Source organism: Coptis chinensis, chromosome 4 (assembly GCF_015680905.1).
Source record: "Coptis chinensis isolate HL-2020 chromosome 4, ASM1568090v1, whole genome shotgun sequence".
NCBI lineage: Eukaryota > Viridiplantae > Streptophyta > Magnoliopsida > Ranunculales > Ranunculaceae > Coptis > Coptis chinensis.
This window is the reverse complement of record NC_141459.1, coordinates 93,482,571-93,508,680: the sequence shown is the minus strand read 5'-3', so window position 1 is coordinate 93,508,680 and position 26,110 is coordinate 93,482,571. Positions and strand designations below refer to the sequence as shown.

The following is a 26,110-nucleotide window of genomic DNA, read 5'->3' as shown; positions in this document are numbered from 1 at the left end:
CGCGCTGTTCAGTGCAATATATTATTGGAGTAAGATTTCGACCCAAGGGTATTTTTTAAGAGTTCCTGGGCCTTCCAAATGGATTCATGAACAACTTTTGTGAAGAAGAGTTTGCCTAATTTTGACCCGGTCAAAGAGAATTTGCAGCATTGAAAATATGGTCAAAATGGGCTTTTTTGTGGATTTTGGACCCGTGCTCGTGGACTGTGGATCCAGATCGAGTTGGACCTTTTCATTAGGGTTTCTAGCCCATTTCTCAAGCCTCCAAAACCCTAGAAAACCTTCATTTATTGTTTGATTTGATTTGATCCCTAAAATCAAGAATATTCTAGAGAATATGCCATTTTGGAGCCAAGTTTGGAAACTCTGGATTGTGGGCTCATTAAGGACGTGTAGGGTTTGTTTGTTTGCCCTAATCCATCTAAAAGATCCAAAAACCAAGGGCCAAGATTGCACCCCTTATCCCACCTATTGAATCAAGGGCCAGATTTAAGAGGTACAACCAAAAAGATATCAAGCCATTGGATTTTTCTTCATCAACACTCAGCCATTGGATCAAACTCATTACCATATTTGAATCCATCCCAAAAAGCTATAAATATGGGTCTCATTCACCCATAAAAAAACATCTGGAGTTAGGAATTCGGAGTTAATAATCTGGACCTAGTTATTCAGAGCTAATAGCCTTCTTTTCTTCAGTGTTCTTCATTTTTTTTTTTTTCTAGTTCTTCATTTTAGTCTTCTTTTCTTCTCGTCGATCTTGAGTAGAAACTTCTTTTCACCAAAAATTGTTTTTTCCTCAAATCACCTGTTTCAATCCAAAAATCACAGTTGTTAATTCAAGATCAAGTTTATCATCAATCAATCGATCAATCTACAATCAAGTATGATGCAATATTCCAAACAAGGTGACATCTTTCTTTTCTCTTTTATTTTAATTAGTATTGCATATTAGGATTATTTGTTTTTTAGTTTTACTATAACATATAGTCATTTGCTTTTAAATAATTTAGTGAAGATCATCCAATTAGGTAATAAAATTTTAAGCTTTCTTCATTCATCACCTATCTTAATACATTACACCTCAATAGAAGTAAGGTTGGTTTTACCAAGCGAGCGTGGGTGCCTAACACCTTCCCACATCGTACCTTGACTCCCGAACCCAATAATCATCTAGTTTCGAGGGCTAGTCCTTCACATAGGTTTTACTCAACTTTTCCTTAATAAAGTTAGTGGCGACTCTAAAATCAATTGCATAGACCTAGGTACACATTTTTGTGCGTACAGGTTTTTTGGCGACTTCGCTGGGGAGAGCACTAGAGAGTCAGACTTACATTTTCTTTGAGGTGTTTTAGTTAAGATAGGAAAGAAGAAGGCTTATCTAGAAGCTAGTTGGAATAGAAGAACAAGGTTAAGGTTATCTCGTGCAACCATTAACTCGCTTATTGAAATGGAGAATAAACCAGACGGTTCTTCTCAAGAGTTATCGCTGCCACCTATATCTTCATCACAGATGTATGTGCCACAAGGAAGTTCTCCACTAGCAACTCCATCTGAGGGACAAGTTTTATCAGCGAACATTCGAAGTTCACATACAAGTAGTATTGGTGAATCGTCAACCCCTACCAGTCAAGAGGAATTGATGGAGAAGGCGATGGAAAAGATGTTTCTCAAGATAATGTCCAAGTTTGCAATAACTCCAAGTCTGGGTCAATCACAACAACGAGGTATCACACTACCCCCCATGGTTAGTCCTAACCCTACCATTCTACCAACCTCATTACTCACTCCGTATGCTACACATAGATCAACCCAATTGCATGTTCCTATGCCAACCCATACTCCGTCCCAATTTTTTCCTCAGGATAACACAACCTACGTGCCTCAATCATCCACTCAACAAACTTTTCAAAGCCCAAACCAAATTCCAACTACAACCATGATGTCCAACCCATTCATGTTTCTAACCCCAACTTATTTTCCACAAACTCCACAACCACTATTCTACACGAACCCTAAATATGAAGTGCAAAACTCAATCCAACCACCGGTTGACCACGGTATGGAGGAGATTAAGAAATTGAAAGAAGAAATGACCAAGATGAAAGGTGAAGACCTGGACCTTGATAATCTATGTCCATATCCATAGATCAGAGTACCACATGGATTCGAATTTCTAAAGATGGAGCGATATGAGGGAACCGGTTGTCCAAAGGCCCACATTCGTATGTATGCAAGTTATCTACAACATATGGGAATCGGGCCAGAACTAATGGTTCAACTATTCCAAAGGAGTCTTAAGGGTGCAGCCTTACTTGGTGGATGAATACTGAAACACAAAAAATCAAGACTTAGCCTGAACTGGTAAACGCTTTCGTATCTCACTTCTCTTACAACACTGATATCCAAATGGGCCGAAGGCAACTTGAAACTTTGAAGCAAGGTCTGAATGAAAGGTTTACTGAGTATATTACAAGATGGAGGACAAAAGCGGCCCAAATCATTGATAGGCCCATGGAGCAGGAGCAAATTAGGATGGTTATGAAGAGTTTGAACCAAGAGTATGCGACCAGGCTAAGTGCTAGTTATCATCCGACAAATCAAGCCTTAGTTGCTGCTGGATCACAAATTGAAGGTGGGTTATCATCTGGCAATATTTCTCCCATTAGCTCAATATCTATAGGATCTAATCCGTAGAAGAAGAAGCCTCCCACTGTAACGGTGAACAACAAAGAAGCCAATGTTGTTGCTACACAAGTTCAACCTTAGCCACATACGCAAATTCAGTCGAAGGTGGCAAACATCCCTTCTTTTAATCAAATTGCATATCCTCCAAGACAACAAGGATATCAAAATATAGGGTTCCCAAGCCTCAGAGGCAGTTCACAGAGCTACCGTACCCATTGTCGGTTATTCTCAAGGCTTTGATCCAACAAGGCCTAGTTACACTATTGCAACCTAGGCCTCCTCCAAATCTGATTCCGTACTGGTATGATACTTCAAAACACTGTGATTTTCATCAATCTCCAGGACATCCTATAGAGAAGTGTGGTACTCTTAAACATACGATCCAGGATTTGATTGATTCGGGAAGAATTGATGTTTCATATCTTGGCACTCCGAATGTGACAACAAATCCATTGCCATACCATAATAGGGGAGTTCACACATTAGAGCCAGTCAAGACTAAAGATCCAACTTCTTTTATTACTCTTATCAAGCAAGAGTCCAGTGTTAGCACCACAAGGCCAATCAATCTTCATGATGCAGTTAGAGAATGCATGGGGCAAACAAAGTCTAGAGGTATCCAATTAAATGAGGTGGTGGCACCATTTCTACATACTCCACAGATTCAAAAGTCATTCAAGTTGACTAGAGAGCATCTAGAATCCTTTATGATGCAGAGGCCCATTACGAAATGGGTAGTTCCTTTGAATACATCTCAATCCGCAACATCACAAGTTGGGTCAGAACCTCAAGGACCCGTGATTCGCCAAAATCCAACTCAGCAGCAGGTGATCCCAACTCCTATCACAATACCCAAGTTCCAGTTTGTGCCAGCCAAGAGTCACGATACCGAGGAGGTTCTAGGGAAGAAGTTAATTAAGCCTGACAAAAGTAAAGATGATTCAGCAATCTCACTATATCAGTTGAAGCAATTAGAACCTAGTTTGGCAGAGGAATGTGTTGAGACTCATCGTTTGACAAGAGGAGGAAGGATATACAAGCCACCACACTTACAGAAAGATCAGGTTTTGGCCCAATGGCTAACCGCCTTACGACTCTTGAACGAGAAGCAGGATGGTAATGAAGTAATCCAACAATTGCAGAAAACCAAGTCCAACATTTCCATATGGGGTTTACTCATGGCATCACCCCAACATAGGCAAGCAGTTTTTCAAGCCTTGAACCAGGCTCACGTTCTAACTTCCATCCAGCCAAACGATTTGGCACGTACAGTCACTTCCCTCAGGAAGACAAACTCCATAACATTTTCTGATGATGATTTGACTACAGATGGAATAACCCACATGAAAGCATTGACTATTACGGTGCATTGCAACAACCATAAGGTGCCATTTGTGCTGATTGACAACGGATCCAATTTGAATATCTCCCCGGTCAATTCTGCGAAAGCCATTGGAATCATGCCGGAAGACTTCACTTTCACTAAGGATACAGCCAGAGCAGTTCATAGGTTTGATAATCAGAGAAGAGAAGTCCTTGGCAAGTTCATAACTGACGTCCAAATAGGTCCAGTCATGTTCAAAGTCACATTCTTGGCTATGGACATCGAGGCTAATTACAATTTCCTTTTGGGCAGACCATGGCTACACCAGGCCGGCACAATTCCCTCTACACTTCACAGAAAGCTTAAGTTCTTATGGCAAGGGAAGATTATCTGCATCACTGGTGATTCGGATGATTTGGATTCTTCAGAAGAGCATAAGGTAATACCAATGATTGAAGGAAAGTGTAACTACACTGAGGAACCATTAGGGATTGTGGAGTTTAGAGCACCCGACAAAGAGAAGCTCCCTACCCCGTTTTGTAATGGAAATCCCAAGACGACTCAGATTTTTCGTGAGCAGAACTATTTTCCAGGACTTGGATTGGGAAAAATCCAAAACGGCATCTTAGAACCGCTGCAGAATCCTAGTCAAGATGATCGAAAGGGCTAGGCTATACTGAGGAGATTGTGGAAGGACTGTCAGAATTGTTTATCAATTCTAGTGCCACGGTGAATTGTCTCGGATTGGCTCTACCTGATCTAGGAGCAGAGATTGAGGCTATTATTGATTCCAACATGTTATGGAGCGAAAATGATGACCCAGATCCAAACTCAGAAATTAATGTTTCAAAGCCATATATTAATTCCTATTCAGGATATCGCCAACTTAGGTTGGATCATGAGGCTAGACAGTTTAGTTGGATAAATGAGGTTGGATCGACATCCTCCTCGTCAGGTATAGACTATACTCCATCTTTTACTTTAGCCAGTTCCCCAGGGTTAGGATTTGACCCAGGAGACAAGACTGTCACACCTTATCATGTCCAATTGGACCCTCAAACCATACTTGATTTGGATGATCTATTGAATATGGAATCTATTGAACATGCCACTTTCTGACTCCCAGACGCAATATGAGATTTGAGAAAGGTTTTTAGAGACCTTAGATTTTGATGAGAATCCATTCATTGATGGAGACTATGATGATTGGGGAATGCAAGTCATTATTGATCTAATCTCCAACCATCATATTGCTCCGGTTGAGCCATCAGAAGAATTCAATAGGGCTTAAAGGGCGTGAAACTTTTTGTTCTAACTCCTTTTGTATATAGTTATATTTCAAAAATTCAAAAAAATCAAATATTTCAAAAAATCCAAAAAAATCAAATATTTCAAAAATCCAAAAAAATTCAAATATTTCCAAAATCCAAAAAAATCCGGATATTTCGAAAACCAAAAAAAAAAATTAAAATTTTTCAAAAATACAACAAAAAAAAAAAGTTTCCAAAATCCCACATATATGATTTACCCACTTGCCTTAGTGCAGGATGATTGAATGACTTGTGCAGGTTATTATGATCCCCTCTCCCCCGACAATGATGAATAATGGACAATGAAGCTGCTGAGTCCATTCTTTCTCATAAGCAGTCTGAGGATTGACAGACGCTAGTCATTGTGGAGACAAAGACCATTAACCTTGGCACCACATAGATGAACCACATTATGTGCATATTGGTATAACCTTGATCTCCTCTGAGCGTTGAAGCCTGATCAAATTACTGAAGGAATCCATAGAAGTGTTGATCATATCTATGACAATCTATTGTCTTAAGGTGGGACATGATTTTAATTCTTCGTACATGAGAGAATCACTCACCGAGAAGAAGAAATTAAGGAGGAAGAAAGTTTAGCGGTTATGTTTGAGAAGATTTTTCAAATGTCTAAGATCACCAACATTAACATCAGCATTCAACATTATGCATTTACCCTTGTGGAAAGAGCAAAACTCTACAACATCATTTGATCAACTACCCTACTGAAAAAGGGGAATATTCTGCATTCCATCAATCAACGGCTACTTAGCCAATCAACCAACCAGCTACCCTACCGTGGAGAAGGCAAATTCCATATTGCATCATTAGCCTCGATCGAAGACATGAGAGCTATCTATCAAAGAAGTCAACTGACTCGAATCTGACTACATCAAAGAGCAGAATGCTAAGAGGAGTTCATCTATGACCAACATTCTTGAGAGCCGAGATATGAAGAAGGGCATTGATTTTCTACTGGGACTTAGATACCAATGGAGACAGATTGTTGCAAGTAAAGCTAAGCAAGCAGATCCAGACTAGAGTGGAATCAATGAACCAGAAAGTTCAAACCCAATAGTGAATGTCCATTCACTATGAAGATTCTATATGGAAAATCCTACCAATGCCGACCAATTAAAGAGGTACTACTTTTTAACCCAACTTTGTTTATTTTAAGTCGAAGAATATAGTGGAAATCTTAGAGAGACGATGGAACAGACCATCTTTGATCGTTTTGTTTTTAGCCTCATAAGCCCACCTAATATCATATGTTCCCGATTGAAGCCCATTTGAGCCTTAGCATATTCTTTTGTTTCCCACAATATAAGCCCATATATTTTAGGAAGCCTAATAAATCCTTAGCCTACCCATAGATTACCCATACCCACTTTTATAGAACTTGTCATGGTCCAGGGGCATCATTCCATCCATCTTTGGATCACGAAACATGTTATTTATCCCAAGAAGATGTTGAAGAAAATCCTAGTGCAAGGGGAAAAAAAATAAAAATAAAACTCCCGTCAGAACTCAAAATGCTTAGAGTTGCACAAAATAATTAACACCGGTCCAAAATGGAAAACCTAAACAAGGGGCAGTTTCATTTGAGATTTGGAATCCGTATCATCATATATATATATCAAAAAAAAAAAAAAAAAACTCCCGTCAGAACTCAAAATGCTTAGAGTTGCACAAAATAATTAACACCGGTCCAAAATGGAAAACCTAAACAAGGGGCAGTTTCATTTGAGATTTGGAATCCGTATCATCATCTTATTACCATCATTCCAATTACTTATCCCTTTATATGACAAGTTCTACTCCAAAAATAATTTTTTTGATCCTATCCCTTCTTTCTGAGCCCATCACCTAAGCCTACATTATAGTCCTATGAAAGTCCGCTCTTGATCTCTAAGTCCACTATATCTCTAGTTGAGAAGTACTTGAGGCAAAAAAAATAAAAAAATAAAAATGGAAGGCATTGGAGGATTCACTACTAGTGATTGAGATGTATGAGGAAGTCTTCTCCAGAAGATTGGTCTTATGCTTTATGCTCTATCTGTTTTGGAAGAAAGTTTTTGGGTGTCGTTCAGTACATTGTGAAGGTCAAGTAATCAAAGGGAAAAGAATATCATCTACTTCATAGGTGCCAAGTTTGATCGTACTTCTATCCTATGGTCGTCCTCATGTTCATCTTCTTGTCGGTAACTCATTCCCCACCCTCACTTGGTATTCAATCATCTGTGGTATTTCTTATTCTGTGAAAAAAAATTATTTTGTTTTCCATGGTTTTCAAAATTGTTTTCAAAATGAATTTCAAAAAAAAAAAAAAATTTTTTGATTTGTTTTCGAAAACTTGGTTTGTTTTGGATGGCTTATGATGAAAGATCTAGGATGACATTTGCACATAGAAAATTCTGAAGCCAATATATCCTAACTAAATCATGTACTTTTTCTACTAACATATCATTCAAATAAGTTGGTTCATACATGCATCATCATCTAACCACTCATGCATATTCCACTAATAACATAGTTGTATTATGTACATTATATATATTATACCAACCTGTCATGGAGAGAAATAATGCCCCATGCCTATTCTTTGCCAAAAATTGTTTTTCTAGTCTCACAGGCTGTGCAACAAAATTCTAAGATGCTAGATTGAGGGTAAAGCTGCCAAGTATGGATAAGGCAAGTGAGATTCCATTATATGTTGCACAAAGAATCACTGTTAGTTCGAGGAGAAAAAAAAAAAAACATTACCGTAACATGGCATGGTCTAGACTGTGTGGCGCTTTGCCTGCTTCGACACCATCACTTTTCTCTCTGGACGTTGGCAAAGGTACGTATATTTCCTCCCCTGTTTAAATAGGCTTGGTTTGGATGGCTTAATTAGAAAGTGAACATGAATGTGTGATGAGCGGTGGATTTTGTTTACAAAAAGTGAAACTGTTCGATTTTGTCCGATTTGGTTTACTAAACAGAAACAGTTGATTTTGGAAAAAGACAAAACAGTTTGAATTGTCAAAGATTCCTTCTAATTAAATAGAAGATCTATTTTTATAAAAACTGCTTCGGTGCAAGCACCAAAAGTAAAGGTCGGTACACCTCACCTAGTTTGGGTTCGTCGGTTCGAGCAGTTTGCTCTAATTGGACCCGGCTTTGAGTGTCCAGTACTCCAGTCCAGTTGTGACCCGTTTGATCCGGTTTTGACCAGGTTGACCCGGTTTTGACTAGGTTGAGTCGGTTTTGACCTGTTTGATAGTTGACCAAAAAAATAAATAAAAAAAAAACAAAAAAAAAAAAAAAAAAAAAAAAAACTTTCAAAAAATAATAAATAAAAAATGATGAATATTAGTATCATGGGGTTTTTACCCTCCAGTATGAGAAAATATTCATCAAGTTTTTGTTTTCACCATCGCATTATTGACAACCACTTGATAATTAATATAATTTCGGTAACTCCATTTGTACAACATTAAATTTGTTCGCGAGAACATTGTCAGTTTTTACTAATAGCCTCACGGACGGATCAGCCTGAACTCAAAGTGACAGCTTTTTCCAATCCGAGTACTTGAACATAATTGATTGATTGATTGATTGATTGAACTTGAATATCATCATCCCCATCATTCATCTTTCATCTCCAGCACATCTTTTATCTTCCCCAGTAGTATTTGTCTGTGTCTTCGTCCATCTTCTTTAGAATCTCCTATCCTCTGTGGATCTTCTTGCTCTCCTCAGTAGGTTTTTCCTTTCGTCAGTGTTTGGTTATCACCCTTATATGAGAATCTTTAATATAAGTCAAAATCATGAATAAATTGATTTATCCATTTAATTTCACTAGTTTTCTAAAATGAATTTGAAAAATATCATATTTCAAAAAATTTGTCCCTTGATTTCAAAAAGTTGTTCATCCTTATCCATCACCATTTTTTGGCCTAAGCGCAACTATCCTAGTACACACTGATGTAATGTAAGGCATAAAATACACGAATTAGAAGGTGTGATAATTTGGTTGAGTACTGAAAAAATGTAAGGCGTAAAACACGCATTTGTAAAGTACGAAACCATCCTCTCTTGAGTGACAACCATTTTTCAACTGTACTTTCACAAACAACTTGAAAAAATTGAGGATTTCAAATATCCAGAGAAATGCGCTCTTTCAAAAATATATTTCAAATGAATTTTCAAAAATTGCATGAGATCTTTTGGCTGGAGCTTGGTAAAAATGGTTTGTCTCCATGGCTTTGCCGTTCAGTTGCAAGCAACTTCCGCCAAAGAGGGGCAACTATAGACATCCCATTTTTGCACCTCAGGCATAATTCATTCACGATTTTGCCTTGAATTAAATTTGATCATATAAGGTGATTTGCTTTCTAGAGTCTTCATTTCTACATCAAACTTCTTTCTTTTCATCTTCTTTTAGCATCTTTAGACTCTTCCACATCATGTTCTAGCTATGGCTGAAGTTTCGTTGTTTTCTGAGTTTTGAGCTGAAAATGACCAAAATGCCCCTGTAACCCTTTGGAGCCCAAATCTCGTTTTTTCACGTTTTTCTTTGGATGAGATTATTTCATATTTGAATTCCCCTTGAAAAATCCTTCAAAATGAGTAGAAACTTGCCTAGGTTCCTTTTGGATTTTAGAAACCCTAATCTCACCTTGTCCCGTTCTAGCCTGTTGTGCGCACTGTTCAATGCAATATATTATTGGAGTAAGATTTCGACCCAAGGGAATTTTTAAGAGTTCTTGAGCCTTCCTAATGGATTCATGAACAACTTTTGTGAAGAAGAGTTTGCCTAATTTTGACCCGGTCAAAGAGAATTTGAAGCATTGAAAATATAGTCAAAATGGGCTTTTTTATGGATTTTGGACCCGTGCTCGTGGGCTGTGGATCCATCTCAAGTTGGACCTTTTCATTAGGTTTTCTAGCCCATTTCTCAAGCCTCCAAAACCCTAGAGAACCTTCCTTTATTGTTTGATTTGATTTGATCCCTAAAATCAAAAATATCCTAGAGAATATGCCATTTTGGAGCCATGTTTGGAAAATCTGGATTATAGGCTCATTAAGGACGTGTAGGGTTTGTTTGTTTGCCCTAATCCATCTAAAAGATACAAAAACCAAGGGCCAAGATCGCACCCCTTATCCCACCTCTTGAATCAAAGGCCAGATTTAGGAGGTGCAACCAAAAAGATATCAAGCCATAGTATTTTTCTTTATCAACACTCAGCCATTAGATCAAACTCATTACCATATTTGAATCCATCATAAAAAACTATAAATATGGGTCTCATTCACCCATAAAAAAGAAATCTGGAGCTAGGAATTCGGAGTTAATAATTTGAACCTAGTTATTCAGAGCTAATAGCCTTCTTTTCTTCAGTGTTCTTCATTTTTTCTTTCTAGTTCTTCATTTTAGCCTTCTTTTCTTCTCGTCGATCTTGAATAGAAACTTCTTTTTACCAAAAGTTGTTTTTTTCCTCAAATCACCTGTTTCAATCCAAAAATCACAGTTGTCAATTCAAGATCAAATTTATCATCAATCAATCGATCAATCTACAATCAAGTATGATGCAACATTTCAAACAAGGTGACATCTTTCTTTTCTCTTTTATTTTAATTAGTATTGCATATTAGGATTATTTGTTTTTTAGTTTTACTATAGCATATAGTCATTTGCTTTTAAATAATTTAGTGAAGATCATCCAATTTGGTAATAAAATTTCAAGCTTTCTTCATTCATCACCTATCTTAATACATTACACCTCAATAGAAGGAAGGCTGGTTTTACTAGGCGAGCGTGGGTGCCTAACACCTTCCCATATCGTACCTTGACTCCCGAACCCAATAATCATCTAGTTTCGAGGGCTAGTCCTTCACATAGGTTTTACTCAACTTTTCCTTAATAAAGTTAGTGGCGACTCTAAAATCAATTGCATAGACCTAGGTACACATTTTTGTGCGTACAGGTTTTTTGGCGACTCAGCTGGGGATCGAACCCAGAATATGCAATTGATTTTAGAGTCCTCTGGAATGTGTTTAAGGATATGCCATTGCATAGACCTATACGCATAGAAGGGTTATCCTGAGGAAAAAATTGGGACGGAGTATGGGTTGGCATAGGAACATGCAATTGGGTTGATCTATGTGTAGCATACAGAGTGAGTAATGAGGTTAGTAGAATGGTAGGGTTAGGACTAACCATAGGGGGTAGTGCGATACCTGGTTGTTGTGGTTGACCCAGACTTGGAGTTATTGCAAACTTTGACATCATCTTGAGAAACATCTTTTCTATCACCTTCTCTATCAATTCCTCTTGATTGGTAGGGGTTGATGATTCACCAGAGCCATTTGTATGAGGAGTTCGAATATTACTTGATAAAATTTGCTCTTCAAGCGAAGGTATTGGTGGAGAACTTCCTTGTGGCATAGACATTTGTGATGAAGATATAGGTGGCGCGAGAGATAGGCGGCTTGAAGAAGAACTGCGGTAAATTCTCCATTTCAATCAGCGAGTTAATAGTTACGCGAAATAACCTTAACCCTGACCTTCTGTTCCAACTAGCTTATGGATAAGCCTTCTTCTTTTCTATCTTAACTGAAACACCTCAAAGAAAACGTAAGTCTGACTCTCTAGGGATCTCCCCAGCGGAGTCGCCAAAAAACTTGTACGCAGAAAAATGTGTACATAGGTCTATGCAATTGATTTTAGAGTCGCCACTAACTTTATTAAGGAAAAGTTGAGTAAAACCTATATGAAGGACTAGCCCTCGAAACTAGATGATTATTAGGTTCGGGAGTCAAGGTACGATGTGGGAAGGTGTTAGGCACCCACGCTCGCTTGGTAAAACCAGCCTTACTTCTATTGAGGTGTAATATATTAAGATAGGTGAATGAAGAAAGTTTGAAATTTTATTACCAAATTGGATGATCTTCACTAAATTATTTAAAAGCAAATGACTATATGCTATAGTAAAACTAAAAAACAAATAATCCTAATATGCAATACTAATTAAAATAAAAGAGAAAAAAAAGATGTCACCTTGTTTGGAATGTTGCCTCATACTTGATTGTAGATTGATTGATGATAAACTTGATCTTGAATTGACAACTGTGATTTTTGGATTGAAACCGGTGATTTGAGGAAAAACCAACTTTTGGTGAAAAGAAGTTTCTACTCAAGATCGACGAGAAGAAAAGAAGGCTAAAATAAAGAACTAGAAAGAAAAAATGAAGAACACTGAAGAAAAGAAGGCCATTAGCTCTGAATAACTAGGTCCAGATTATTAACTCCGAATTCCTAGCTCCAGATGTTTTTTTGTGGGTGAATAAGACCCATATTTATAGCTTTTTGGGATGGATTTCAAATATGGTAATGAGTTTGATCCAAAGGCTGAGTGTTGATGAAGAAAAATCCAATGGCTTGATATCTTTATGGATGCACCTCCTAAATTTGGCCCTTGATTTAAGAGGTAGGATAAGGGGTGCGATCTTGGACCTTGATCTTTGGATCTTTTAGATGGATTAGGGCAAAAAAACAAACCCTAGACGTCCTCAATGATCCCATAATCCAGGGTTTCCAAACATGGCTCCAAAATGGCATATTCTTCAGAATATTCTTGATATTTGGGATCAAATCAAATCAAACAAATATGGAAGGTTCTCTAGGTTCTTGGAGGCTTGAAAATGGGCTAGAAACTTTAATGAAAAGTTCCAACTCGAGCTGGATCCACAGCCCATGAGCATATGTCCAAATCCAACCAAAAAGGCCCATTTTGACCATTTTATGAACACTGTAAATTCCCTTTGACCGGGTCAAAATTAGGCAAATTCTTCTTCACAAAATTGTTCATTAATCCATTAGGAAGGTCCATGAACTCTTAAAAATATCCTTGGGTCGAAATCTTACTCCAATAATACATTGCACTGAACAGCGCGCACAACGGGCCGGAACGGGATATGGCAAGATTAGGGTTTCTGAAATCCAAAAGGAACTTAGGCAAGCTTGTACTCATTTCGAAGGATTTTTCAAGGTGAATTCAAATATGAAATAATCTCATCCAAAGAAAGAGTGGAAAAAACGGGATTTGGGCTCCAAAGGGTTACTGGGGCATTTTGGTCATTTTCAGCTTCAAAACTCAGAAAGCAACGAAACTTAAGCCCTATGAGGAGAGTCTAAAGACGCTAAAAGAAGATGAAAAGAAAGACGTTTGATGTAGAAATGAAGACTCTAGAAAGCAAATCATCTTATATGATCAAATTTAATTCAAAGAAAAATCGTGAATGAATTATGCCTGGGGTACAAAAATGGGGTGTCTACAGTTGTCCCTCTTTGGCGGAGGTTGCTTGCAACTGAACGGCAAAGCCATGGAGACAAACCATTTTTGCCAAGCTCCAGCGAAAAGATCTCATGCAATTATTGAAAATTCATTTGAAAAATATTTTTGAAAGAGGGCATTTACCTAGATATTTGAAATCCTCAATTTTTTTCAAGTTGTTTGTGAAAGCACAGTTGAAAATGGTTGTCACTCAGGAGAGGATGGTATCGTACCTTACAAATGCGTGTTTTACGTCTTACATTTTTTCAATACTCAACCAAAGTATTACACCTTCTAATGCGTGTATTTTACGTCTTATATTACATCAGTGTGCACTATGATAGTGGCGCTTAGGCCAAAATTGGTGATGGATAAGGATGAACAACTTTTTGAAATCAAAGGACAAATTTTTTTGAAATCTGATATTTTTCAAATTCATTTTAGAAAACTGGTGAAATCAAGTGGATAAATCAATTCATTCATGATTTTGACTTAGATTAAAGATTCTCATATAATGGTGATAACCAAACACTGGCGAAAGGAAAGACTCACTGGGGAGAGCAAGAAGATCCACTGGGGATGGGAGATTCTAAAGATGAAGGAAGAAGACACAGACGAACACTGCTGGGGAAGATAAGTGATGTGCTGGAGATGAAAGATGGATGCTGGGGATGATGATATTCAAGTTCAATCAATCAATCAATTAATTACGTTCAATTACTCGGATTGGAAAAGACTATCACTATGAGTTCAGGCTTATCCATCCGTGAGGCTGTCAGTAAAAACTGACATTATTCTCAAGAAAAAATTTTGTGTTGCACAAATAGAATTACCAAAATGATATTAATGATAAAGTGGTTACCAATTAGGGGTGGGAAATGGGCCGGGTCGGGCTAGCCCGGCCCTAAACATTTAAAGCCTTTCAGTTATTGGGCGGGCCCTAAAGTCCTAAAGTCCAATAGGGCGGGTCGGGCCGGGTCATAAGTCTAAATTTCAATCCCTGACCCTACCATATGCCCTCTTTAACAATTTAGGGCCGGGTCAGGCCGAGCCTATATATTTTCTTATTTTTACTGCATCAGTTTTAAAACTCATTTATATTACAAAAAAATTTCAAAGATTTGCAAACTCAAAGTCCTACCACTTTGAAATTTGAATAACAACCAATCTAATAATAATTCTTGATAAGTCCAACAATTTAAAATGTATATCAACAATCTAATAAACTGAAGTACATAGAGACTCATATTTATATTTCAAAATTAAAGTTAAAATGTACAAGACACATTTTGGAATGAGCTTTCACTGACATAAATCCGTTATTTCTTGTACTCAAATCTCACCAAAATTGCATTTAACATTGAAGAACACAAAGACAAATAAGACTATGGAATGAGTTTTTACTGACGTCAACCTATTTTTCATTAGGCTAGTGCCCAATGCTCATTATTGTTCTTGGCGACTAGGTTAGACGGGGAGTTGTGAGGTGTACGTGAGTTGTGAGATAGAAACAATTAGGTTTACAAGTTTTTATAATATAAGACAAGTTATTAGAAGTACTCATACGGTAAGTGATAAATTACAAAGGACAGTGTTATTTTAATTGAAAATATGTAACAAGGAGTTGGATAGTTTTAGTTGTGTATTTTGTAGTGAAATTATAACTAGGGCTTGGTTAGGGCTTAGTTAGGGTCGGGCCTATATTTCAAAACTTTAGCCCTGACCCTGCCTTAGAAGGCATTAGGGCCGGATCAGCCCTGCCCTAAACTCTGTGAGGGCTTTAGTTGTAAGGGCTTTATAGGGCTTAAAATCGGGTCGGTCAGGGCCGGGTTAGGGTCGTTAGGGCCAAATTCCCACCCCTATTACCAATAGTGCGATGGTAAAAACAAAATACTTAATGAATATTTTGTTTTTACCATCGAGAGTAAAAACCCTATGATACTAGTATTCATATATATATATATATATATATGAATATATATCATGGGGAAAGGAGACAAAAGGACCCTAAAAGGGAGAAAATATTCATTAAGTATTTTGTGCCAAATCGCGACTATTGGTAAAAGGGGTGGGAATATATATATGAATACTAGTATCATGGGGTTTGAACTCAAGGATGAGAAAATATTCATTAAGTATTTTGTTTTACCATCGCGACTATTGGTAATGACTATATATATATATATATATATATATATATATATATATATATATATATATATATATATATATATATATATGAATACTAGTATTATGGGGATTTTACTCTCCAGTATGAGAAAATATTCATTAAGTATTTTGTTTTTACCATCGCACTATTGGTAATAGGGGTGGGAATTTGGCCCTAACGACCCTAAACCGAGTCAAATTGGTGAATACCGGGTCATATTGGACCAATTGGGTCAACCTGAACCAAACTGGTTAAACCAGGCCAAACCGGGTGAGAACCCCAGTGAAGCGTACCGAATTTTTTTTTTTGGTTGCTTTTGGTGCTTACACCGTCTCTGTTTTATAAAAACAGATATTTTATTTTCAAAAGAAAAGGAATCTAATCAACAACCTAATAAAACAAAAGCTTCTAATATACAGATCCTATTCCCATATATACATGTATGTCTAAAAGAAAATTATTATAAGTTAGGCAATGATTCCTATTTAATATACACCTCAAAATCTATATATACACGATGAGAGAGGAGAAACCCATACCTTTGAACGTCCAACAGCAGCGAGTCGATGCTCATGGAGTGTCGCACCATGAATGGTATGCCAATATTTTACTCTTTTAAATTTTGTCTTTTTCTAGATTAATTAAACTTGCAATCACATGCAACTGCCCTTTATATAAATCAAATTCATGCCCGCAGCCCTTATAAATAAGATTGTAAAAGGAGAACTCATACCTTGCAAACGTCCAGAAGAAAGAAGTGATGGTGCCGAAGCAGGCAAAGAGCCACACAGTCCAGACCATGCCATGTAACGGTAATGCATTTTTTTTTCTGTTCTTTTCGAACTAACAGTGATTATTTGTGCAACATATAATAGAAGTTCACTTACCTTATCCATACTTGGCAGCTTTATCGTCAATTTCGCGTTTTAGAATTTTGTTGCACATCCTGTATGACTAGAAAAACAATTTCTTGGCAAAGAATAGGCACGGGACATTATTTCTCTCAATGACATGTTATTATAACATACATGATATACATAAAACTATAATGCAACTATATTATTAGTGAAATATGTATGAGTGAATAGATAGTGGAGATTATGATATATACACGAACCAAATTATTTGCATGTAATGTTAAATAGATAGTGGAGATTATGATATATACACGAACCAAATTATTTGCATGTAATGTTAGTAGAAAAAGTACATGATTTAGTTAGGATATACTGGCTTCAAAATTTTCTACGTGCTTGTAATGTTATCCTAGATTTCTCATCATAAGTCATCCAAAGCAAACCAAGTTTTTGAAAACAAATAATTTTTTTTTTTTTTTTTTAAATCAATTTTGAAAACAATGGAAAACAAAATATTTTTTATCCACAAAATAAGAAATACCACAAATGATTGCATCACAAGTGAAGGTGGGGGAATGAGTTACCGACAAGAATGTGAGCATGAGGACGACCATAGGATAGAAGTATGATCAAACTTGGCACCTATGAATTAGATGATATTATTTTCCCTTTGATTGCTTGACCTTCACAAAGTACTGAACGACACCCAAAAACTTTCTTCCAAAACAGATAGAGCATAAAGCATAGAACCAATCTTTTGGAGACAACTTCCTCACACATCGCAATCACTAGTAGTGAATCCTCCAATGCCTTCTATTTTTTTATTTTTTTATTTTTTGCCTCGAGTACTTCTCAACTAGGAGATATAGTGGACTTAGAGATCGAGAACGGACTTTCATAGGACTATAATGTAGGCTTAGGTGATGGGCTCAGAAAGAAAGGATAGGATCAAAAAAATATTTTTGGAGTAGAACTTGCCATATAAAGGGATGAGTAATTGGAATGATGGTAGTGAGATGATAATACAGATCCCAAATCTCAAATGAAATTGCCCCTTGTTTAGGTTTTCCATTTTGGGCTGGTGTTGATTATTTTGTACAATTCTAAGTATTTTGAGTTCTGACGGGGTTTTTTTTTCCCCTTGCACTAGGATTTTCTTCAACATCTTCTTGGGATAAATAAGATGGGGGTGATTATTTCGTGATCAAAGATGGACGGAATGATGCCCTTGGACTATGACAAGCTTTATAAGAGTGGGTATGGGTACTCTATGGGTAGGCTAAGGATTTATTAGGCTTCCTAAAAGATATGGGCTTATATTGTGGGAAACAAAAGAATATGCTAAGGCTCAAATAGGCTTCAATCGGGAACATATGATATTAGGTGGGTTTATGAGGCTAAAAACAAAACGATCAAAGATGGCTTGTTCCATCGTCTCTCTAAGATTTTCACTATACTTTTCGTCTTAAAATAAACAAAGTTGGGTAAAAAGTAGTACCTCTTTAATTGGTCGGCATTGGTAGGATTTTCCATGTAGAATTTTCATAGTGAATGGACATTCACTATTGGGTTTGAACTTTCTGGTTCATTGATTCCACTCTAGTCTGGATCTGCTTGCTCAGCTTTACTTGTAACAACCTGTCTCCATTGGTATCTAAGTCCCAGTAGAAAATCAATGCCCTCCTTCATATCTCGACTCTCAAGAATGTTGGTCATAGATAAACTCCTCTTAGCATTTCGCTCTTTGATGTAGTCAGATTCGAGTCAGCTGATTTCTTTGATAGATAGCTCTCATGTATTCGATGGAGGTTAATAATGCAATATGGAATTTTCCCTCTCCACGGTAGGGTAGCTGGTTGGTTGTTGGCTAAGTAGTCGTTGATTGATGGAATGCAGAATATTCCCCTTCTTCAGTAGGGTAGTTGATCAAATGATGTTGTGGAGTTTTGCCCTCTCCACAAGGGTAAATGCATAATGTTGAATGCTGATGTTGATGTTGGTGACTTGCCCCTGGTTCATAAGTTTGGATAGTACTTCTTGGACCATCCTTTCCACAGTTTGCTTTAATAAGTCTTCCGATCCAAGAGGGGGTGATGTTGGACTCTGACCACCTCCTTGGGGTGGTTGTCCATTGCTAGATAGTGATTGTTCACCTTGAGAGATAAGCAGGGAACTAATCATCGGTTGAGACGCTAGTGGAAGAGACCCTTGAGGAGAATTAGCTGGTAGATTCTTCATTTCCATAAGTGAGCTAACGGTTGCACAAGATAAACCTTAACCCGGCTTTCTATTCTAACTGGCTTCCGGATAAGCCTTCTTCTTTCCTATCTTAACTGAAACACCTCAAAAGAAAACGTAAGTCTGACTCTCTAGGGATGTCGCCAGCGGAGTCGCCAAAAAACCTGTACGCACAAAAATGTATACCTAGGTCTATGCAATTGATTTTAGAGTCGCCACTAACTTTATTAAGGAAAAGTTGAGTAAAACATATGTGAAGGACTAGCCCTCGAAACTAGATGATTATTGGGTTTGGGAGTCAAGGTACGATGTGGGAAGGTGTTAGGCACCCACACTCGCCTGGTAAAACTAGCATTACTTCTATTGAGGTGTAATGTATTAAGATAGGTGAATGAAGAAAGCTTGAAATTTTATTACCAAATTGGATGATCTTTACTAAATTATTTAAAAGCAAATGACTATATGCTATAGTAAAACTAAAAAACAAATAATCCTAATATGCAATACTAATTAAAATAAAAGAGAAAAGAAATATGTCACCTTGTTTGGAATATTGCATCATACTTGATTGTAGATTGATCGATTGATTGATGATAAACTTGATCTTGAATTGAAAACTGTGATTTTTGGATTGAAACAGATGATTTGAGGAAAAAACAATTTTTGGTGAAAAGAAGTTTCTACTCAAGATCGACGAGAAGAAAAGAAGGCTAAAATGAAGAACTAGAAAGAAAAAATGAAGAACACTGAAGAAAAGAAGACTATTAGTTCTGAATAACTAGGTCCAGATTATTAACTCCGAATTCCTAGCTCCAGTTGTTTTTTTTCTGGATGAATGAGACCCATATTTATAGCTTTTTGGGATGGATTTCAAATATGGTAATGAGTTTGATCCAAAGGCTGAGTGTTGATGAAGAAAAATCCAATGGCTTGATATCTTTCTAGATGCACCTCCTAAACCTGGCCCTTGATTTAAGAGGTGGGATAAGGGGTGCGATCTTGGACCTTGATCTTTGGATCTTTTAGATGGATTAGGGCAAAAAACAAACCCTAGACGTCCTCAATGAGCCCATAATCCAGGGTTTCCAAACACGGCTCCAAAATGGCATATTCTCTAGAATATTCTTGATTTTTGGGATCAAATCAAATCAAACAAATAAGGAAGGTTCTCTAGGTTCTTGGAAGCTTGATTTTTGGACCTGTGCTCGTGGTCTGTGGATCCAACTCAAGTTGGACCTTTTCATTAGGGTTTCTAGCCCATTTTTCAAGCCTCCAAAAACATAGAGAACTTTCCTTATCTGTTTGATTTGATCCCATAAATCAAGAATATTCTAGAGAATATGTCATTTTGGAGCTATGTTTGGAAACCCTGGATTATGGGCTCATTGAGGACATGAAGGGCTTGATTTTTTGCCCTAATCCATCTAAAAGATCCAAAAACCAAGGGCCAAGATCTCACCCCTTATCCCACCTCTTGAATCAAGGGCCAGATTTAGGAGGTGTAACCAAAATGATATCAAGCCATTGGATTTTTCTTCATCAATACTCAGCCATTGGATCAAACTCATTACCATATTTGAATCCACGCCCAAAAGCTATAAATATGGGTCTCATTCACCCACAAAAAACAACTAGAGCTAGGAATTCGGAGTTAATAATATGGACCTAGTTATTCAGAGCTAATAGCCTTCTTTTCTTCAGTGTTCTTCATTTTTTTTTTCTAGTTCTTCATTTTAGCCTTCTTTTCTTCTCGTCGATCTTGAGTAGAAACTTCTTTTCACCAAAAGTTGTTTTTTCCTCAAATCACCTGTTTCAATCCACAAATCATAGTTGTCAATTCAAGATCAAGTTTATCAACAATTAATCGATCAATCTACAATCAAGTATGAGGCAACATTCTGAACAAGGTGACATCTTTCTTTTCTCTTTTATTTTAATTAGTATTGCATATTAGGATTATTTGTTTTTTTTAGTTTTACTATAGCATATAGTCATTTGCTTTTAAATAATTCAGTAAAGAGCATCCAATTTGGTAATAAAATTTCAAACTTTCTTCATTCACCTATCTTAATACATTACACCTCAATAGAAGTAAGGCTGGTTTTAACCAGGCGAGTGTGGGTGCCTAACACCTTCCCACATCGTACCTTGACTCCGGAACCCAATAATCATCTAGTTTCGAGGGCTGGTCCTTCACATAGGTTTTACTCAACTTTTCCTTAATAAAGTTAGTGGCGACTATAAAATCAATTGCATAGACCTAGGTACACATTTTTGTAATGCATGAGGTTTTATTAATTTCATTTGGGATATCCCTAGAGAGTCGACTTACATTTTCTTTGAGGTGTTTTGGTTAAGATAGGAAAGAAGAAGGCTTATCCGAAGCCAGTTGGAATAGAAGACCAGGGTTAAGGTTATTTCATGCAACCATTAACTCGCTGATTGAAATAGAGAATCTACCAGACGGTTCTTCTCAAGAGTTATCTCTGCCACCTATATCTTCATCACAGATGTATGTGCCACAAGGAAGTTCTCCACTAGCACTTCCATCTGAGAGACAAATTTTATCAGCGAAAATCTGAAGTCCACATTCAAGTAATTCTGGTGAATCGTCAACCCCTACCAGTCAAGAGGAATTGATAGAGAAGGCGATGGAAAAGATGTTTCTCAAGATGATGTAAAAGTTTGTAATAACTCCAAGTCTGGGTCAACCACAACAACCAGGTATCACTACCCCCTATGGTTAGTCCTAACCCTACCATTCTACTAACCTCATTACTCACTCCATATGCTACACATAGATCAACTCAATTGCATGTTCCTATGCCAACCCATACTCCGTCCCAATTTTTTCCTCAGGATAACCCAACCTACATGCCTCAACCATCCACTCATCAAACTTTTCAAAGCCCAAACCAAATTCCAACTACAACCATGATGTCCAACCCATTCATGTTACCAACCCCAACCTATTTTCCACAAACTCCATAACCACTATTCTATACGAACCCCCAATACCAATTGCAAAACCCAATCCAACCACCGGTTGACCCCATAATGGAGGAGATTAAGAAATTGAAAGAAGCAATGACCAAGATGAAAGGTGAAAACCTAGACCTTGATAATCTATGTCCATATCCACATATCAGAGTAGCACATGGATTCGAATTTCTAAAGATGGAGCGATATGAGGGAACCGGTTGTCCAAAGGCCCACATTCGTATGTATGCAAGTTATCTACAACCAATGGGAATCGGGCCAGAACTAATGGTTCAACTATTCCAAAGGAGTCTTAAGGGTGCAGCCCTTACTTGGTGGATGAATACTGAAACGCAAAAAATCAAGACTTGGCCTGAACTGGTAAATGCTTTAGTAGCTCACTTCTCTTATAACACTGATATCCAAATGGGCCGAAGCCAACTTGAAACTTTGAAGCAAGGTATGAATGAAAGTTTTACCGAGTATATTACAAGATGGAGGACAAAAGCGGCCCAAATCATTGATAGGCCCACGGAGCAGGAGCAGGAGCAAATTAGGATGGTTATGAAAAGTTTGAACCAACAGTACGCGACCAAGCTAAGTGCTAGTTATCATCCGACATATTAGCCTTAGTTGCCGCTGGATCACAAATAGAAGATAGGTTATCATCTGGCAATATTTCTCCCATCAGCTCAATGTCTACAGGATCTAACCCGCATAAGAAGAAGCCTCACACTGTAATGGTGAACAACAAAGAAGCCAATGTAGTTGTTGCACAAGTTCAACCTCATCCACATATGCAAATTCAGTCGGAGGTGACAACTCACCCTTTTTCCAATCAAGTCATTTTCCCTCCAAGACAGCAAGATAGGGGTTTTCCCAGGCAACAGAGGCAGTTCACAGAATTGGGCTTCCCATTACAAGTTGTATTGATGGCTTTAGTCCAACAGGGCTTGATTACGTTAATGCAGCCGAGGCCTCCTCCAAATCCGGTGCCATTCTGGTATGACGTTTCAAAACATTGTGACTTCCATCAGGCTCCAGGTCACACGACGGAGAGGTGCATGCTCCTTACATCTTATCCAAAACTTAATTGATAAGGGTAAGATAGATGCGTCCAGTCTCGGCACTCCCAATATATCGACAAATCCACTACCAATGCATAATGGAAGAGTTAATACTTTAGAAGCTATCAAGAAGGATCCGGCATCATTCATCATTCTGATCAGACAGACATCCATTGTTAACACCACAAGGCCAGTTAATCTTCAAGATGTAGTTAGAAGATGCATGGAACAAACAAAATCTAGAGGTATCCAATTAAATGAGGTGGTGGCACCATTTCTACATACTCCACAGATTCAAAAGCCATTCAAGTTGACTAGAGAGCATTTGGAATCCTTTATGATGCAGAGGCCCATTACGAAATGGGTAGATCCTTTGAATACATCTCAATCCACGGCATCGCAAGTTGGGTTAGAACCTCAAAGACCCGTGATTTGCCAGAATCCAACTCAGCAGCAGGTGATCCCAACTCCTATCACAATCCCCAAGGTCCAGTTTGTGCTAGCCAAGAGTCACGATACCGAGGAGTTTATAGGGAAGAAGTTAATTGAGCCCGAAAAAAGTAAAGATGACTCAACAATCTCACTACATCAATTGAACCAATTAGAACCTAGTTTGGCAGAGGAATGTGTTGAGACTCATGGTTTGACAAGAGGGGGAAGGATATACAAGCCACCACACTTACAGAAAGATCAGGTTTTGGCCCAACAGCCTGACCCGCCCACGGCAACTGAACCAGAGAAGCAGGATGGTAATGAAGTAATCCAACAGTTGCAGAAAACTAAGTCCAACATTTCCATATAGGGTTTACTCATGGCATCACCCCAACATAAGCAAGCAGTTCTTCAAGCCTTGAACCAGGTTCACATTCCAGCTTCTATCCAGCCGAACGATTTGGCACGTACAGTTGCTTCCCTCAGGAAGACAAACTCCATAACATTTTCTGATGATGATTTGACCGCAGATGGAATAACCCACACGAAAGTCTTGACTATTACGGTGTATTGCAACAACTATAAGGTGCCATTTGTACTGATTGACAACGGATCCGGTTTGAATATCTCCCCGGTCAATTCTGTGAAAGCCATTGGAATCATGCCGGAAGACTTCACTTTCACTAAGGATACAGCTAGAGCAGTTCATGGGTTTGATAATCAAAGAAGAGAAGTCCTTGGCGAGTTCACAACTGACATCTAAATAGGTCCAGTCACGTTCAAAGTCACATTATTGGCTATGGACATCGAGGCCAATTACAATTTCCTTTTGGGCAGACCATGGCTACACCAGGCCGGCGCAATTCCCTCTACACTTCATAGAAAGCTTAAGTTCTTATGGCAAGGGAATATTATCTGCATCACTAGTGATTCGGATGATCCGGATTCTTTAGAAGAGCATAAGGTAATACCAATGATTGAAGGAAAGTGTAACTACACTAAGGAACCATTAGGGATTGTGGAGTTTAGAGCACCCGACAAGGAGAAGCTCCCTACCCCGTTTTGCAATGGAAATCCTAAGACGACTCAGATGTTCCTTGAGCAAAACTATTTTCCAGGACTTTGATTGGGAAAAACCCAAAACGACATCGTAGAACCGCTACAAATTCCTAGTCAAGATGATCGAAAAGGGCTAGGCTATACTAAGGAGGTTGTGGAAGGACTGTCAGAATTGTTTATCAATTCTAGTGCCACGGTGAATTGTCTCGGATTGGCTCTACCTGATCTAGGGGCAGAGATTGATGCTATTATTGATTCCAACATGTTATGGAGCGAAGATGATGACCCATATCCAAACTCAGAAGTTACTATTTTAGAGCCAGATATTAATTCCTATTCAGGATATCGCCAACTTAGGTTGGATCATGAGGCTAGACAGTTTAGTTGGATAAATGAGGTTGGATCGACATCTTCCTCGTCAGGTATGGACTATACTCCATCTTTTACTTTGGCCAGTTCCCCTGGGTTAGATACTGACCCAGGAGATGAGACTGTCACTCCTTACCATGTCCATTTGGACCCTCAGACCATACTTGATTTGGATGATTTGTTGAATATGGAATCTATTATTGACCCAGTTCCAGTGGATCTTGAGAGCATGCCAATTTCTGACTCCCAAACGCAATATGAAATTTGGAAAATGTTTCTAGATACTTTAGACTCTAATGAGGATCCATTCCTTGACGGGCACTATGATGATTGGGGAACCTAAATATGCATGACCGATCCGGTCCCCAACCAAAATAGTCCTCTCTTTGAGCCTTCGGATGAGTCCGATATGGCCCAAAAAAAAAGCCCGTGAGACTTTCTATTTCAACCCATGTATATAATCATATTTCAAAAATCCAAAAAAATTCAAATATTTCAAAAATCCAAAAAAATCAGAAGAGTTTTAAAACTCCCGCATATATGATTTACCCACTTGCCTTAGGGCAAGATGATTGGATGACTTGTGCAGGTTATGACCCCCTTTCCCCCGACGATGAAGAAGAAATGGACAATGAAGTTGCTGAGTCCATTCTTCCTCACGAACTTTATGAAGACCGATCGACGCCAGTCATCAAGGAAACAGAGACAATTAATCTTAGCACCACAGAAGAACCATGCAATGTGAAGATTGATACAACTCTAACCTTCTCTGAGCGCAGAAACCTGATTGAATTGCTAAAGGAATACAAAGATGTGTTTGCTTGGTCCTATGATGATATGCCGGGGCTGGACACCAGTATAGTAGTTCACAAGTTGCCACTATCTCCATAAAAGAAACCGGTTAAGCAGAAACTGAGGAGGCTTAGACCGGAATGGATGCTGAAGATTAGAGAGGAAGTAATCAAGCAATACAATGCTAGTTTTTTTATGGTTACTCACTATCCTACTTGATTGGCTAACATCGTCCCAGTCACTAAGAAAGATGGTCGAGTAAGAATGTGCGTTGATTACAGAGATATTAATAAGGCAAGCCCGAAGGATGACTTCCCGTTGCCTAGTATTGATATTCTGGTCGATAACACTGCTGGTCATGAACTACTATCATTCATGGACGGATTCTCTGGATATAACCAAATCAAGATGGCGAAAGAGGACAGAGAGAAGACCTCATTTATCACCCCATGGGGGACCTTTTGCTACAAAGTTATGTCATTTGGTTTGAAGAATGCGGGAGCT

General features: G+C 38.1%; 2 long non-coding RNA genes across 2 annotated transcripts; one reads left to right on the top strand and one right to left on the bottom strand.

The window, feature by feature from the left end:
• Positions 1–121: 121 nt before the first annotated feature.
• Positions 122–8,512, bottom strand: LOC147505749 (uncharacterized). The gene is made up of 3 exons (XR_015193459.1): positions 8,086–8,512; positions 7,889–7,995; positions 122–808 (listed from the first exon to the last, which is right to left on the bottom strand). It is a non-coding gene; the product is annotated as an uncharacterized LOC147505749 (long non-coding RNA).
• Positions 8,513–16,239: 7,727 nt separating this feature from the next.
• On the top strand, positions 16,240–19,926 carry LOC147505748 (uncharacterized). Its single transcript, XR_015193460.1, has 3 exons — positions 16,240–16,407; positions 16,511–16,625; positions 19,549–19,926. It is a non-coding gene; the product is annotated as an uncharacterized LOC147505748 (long non-coding RNA).
• Positions 19,927–26,110: the final 6,184 nt, after the last annotated feature.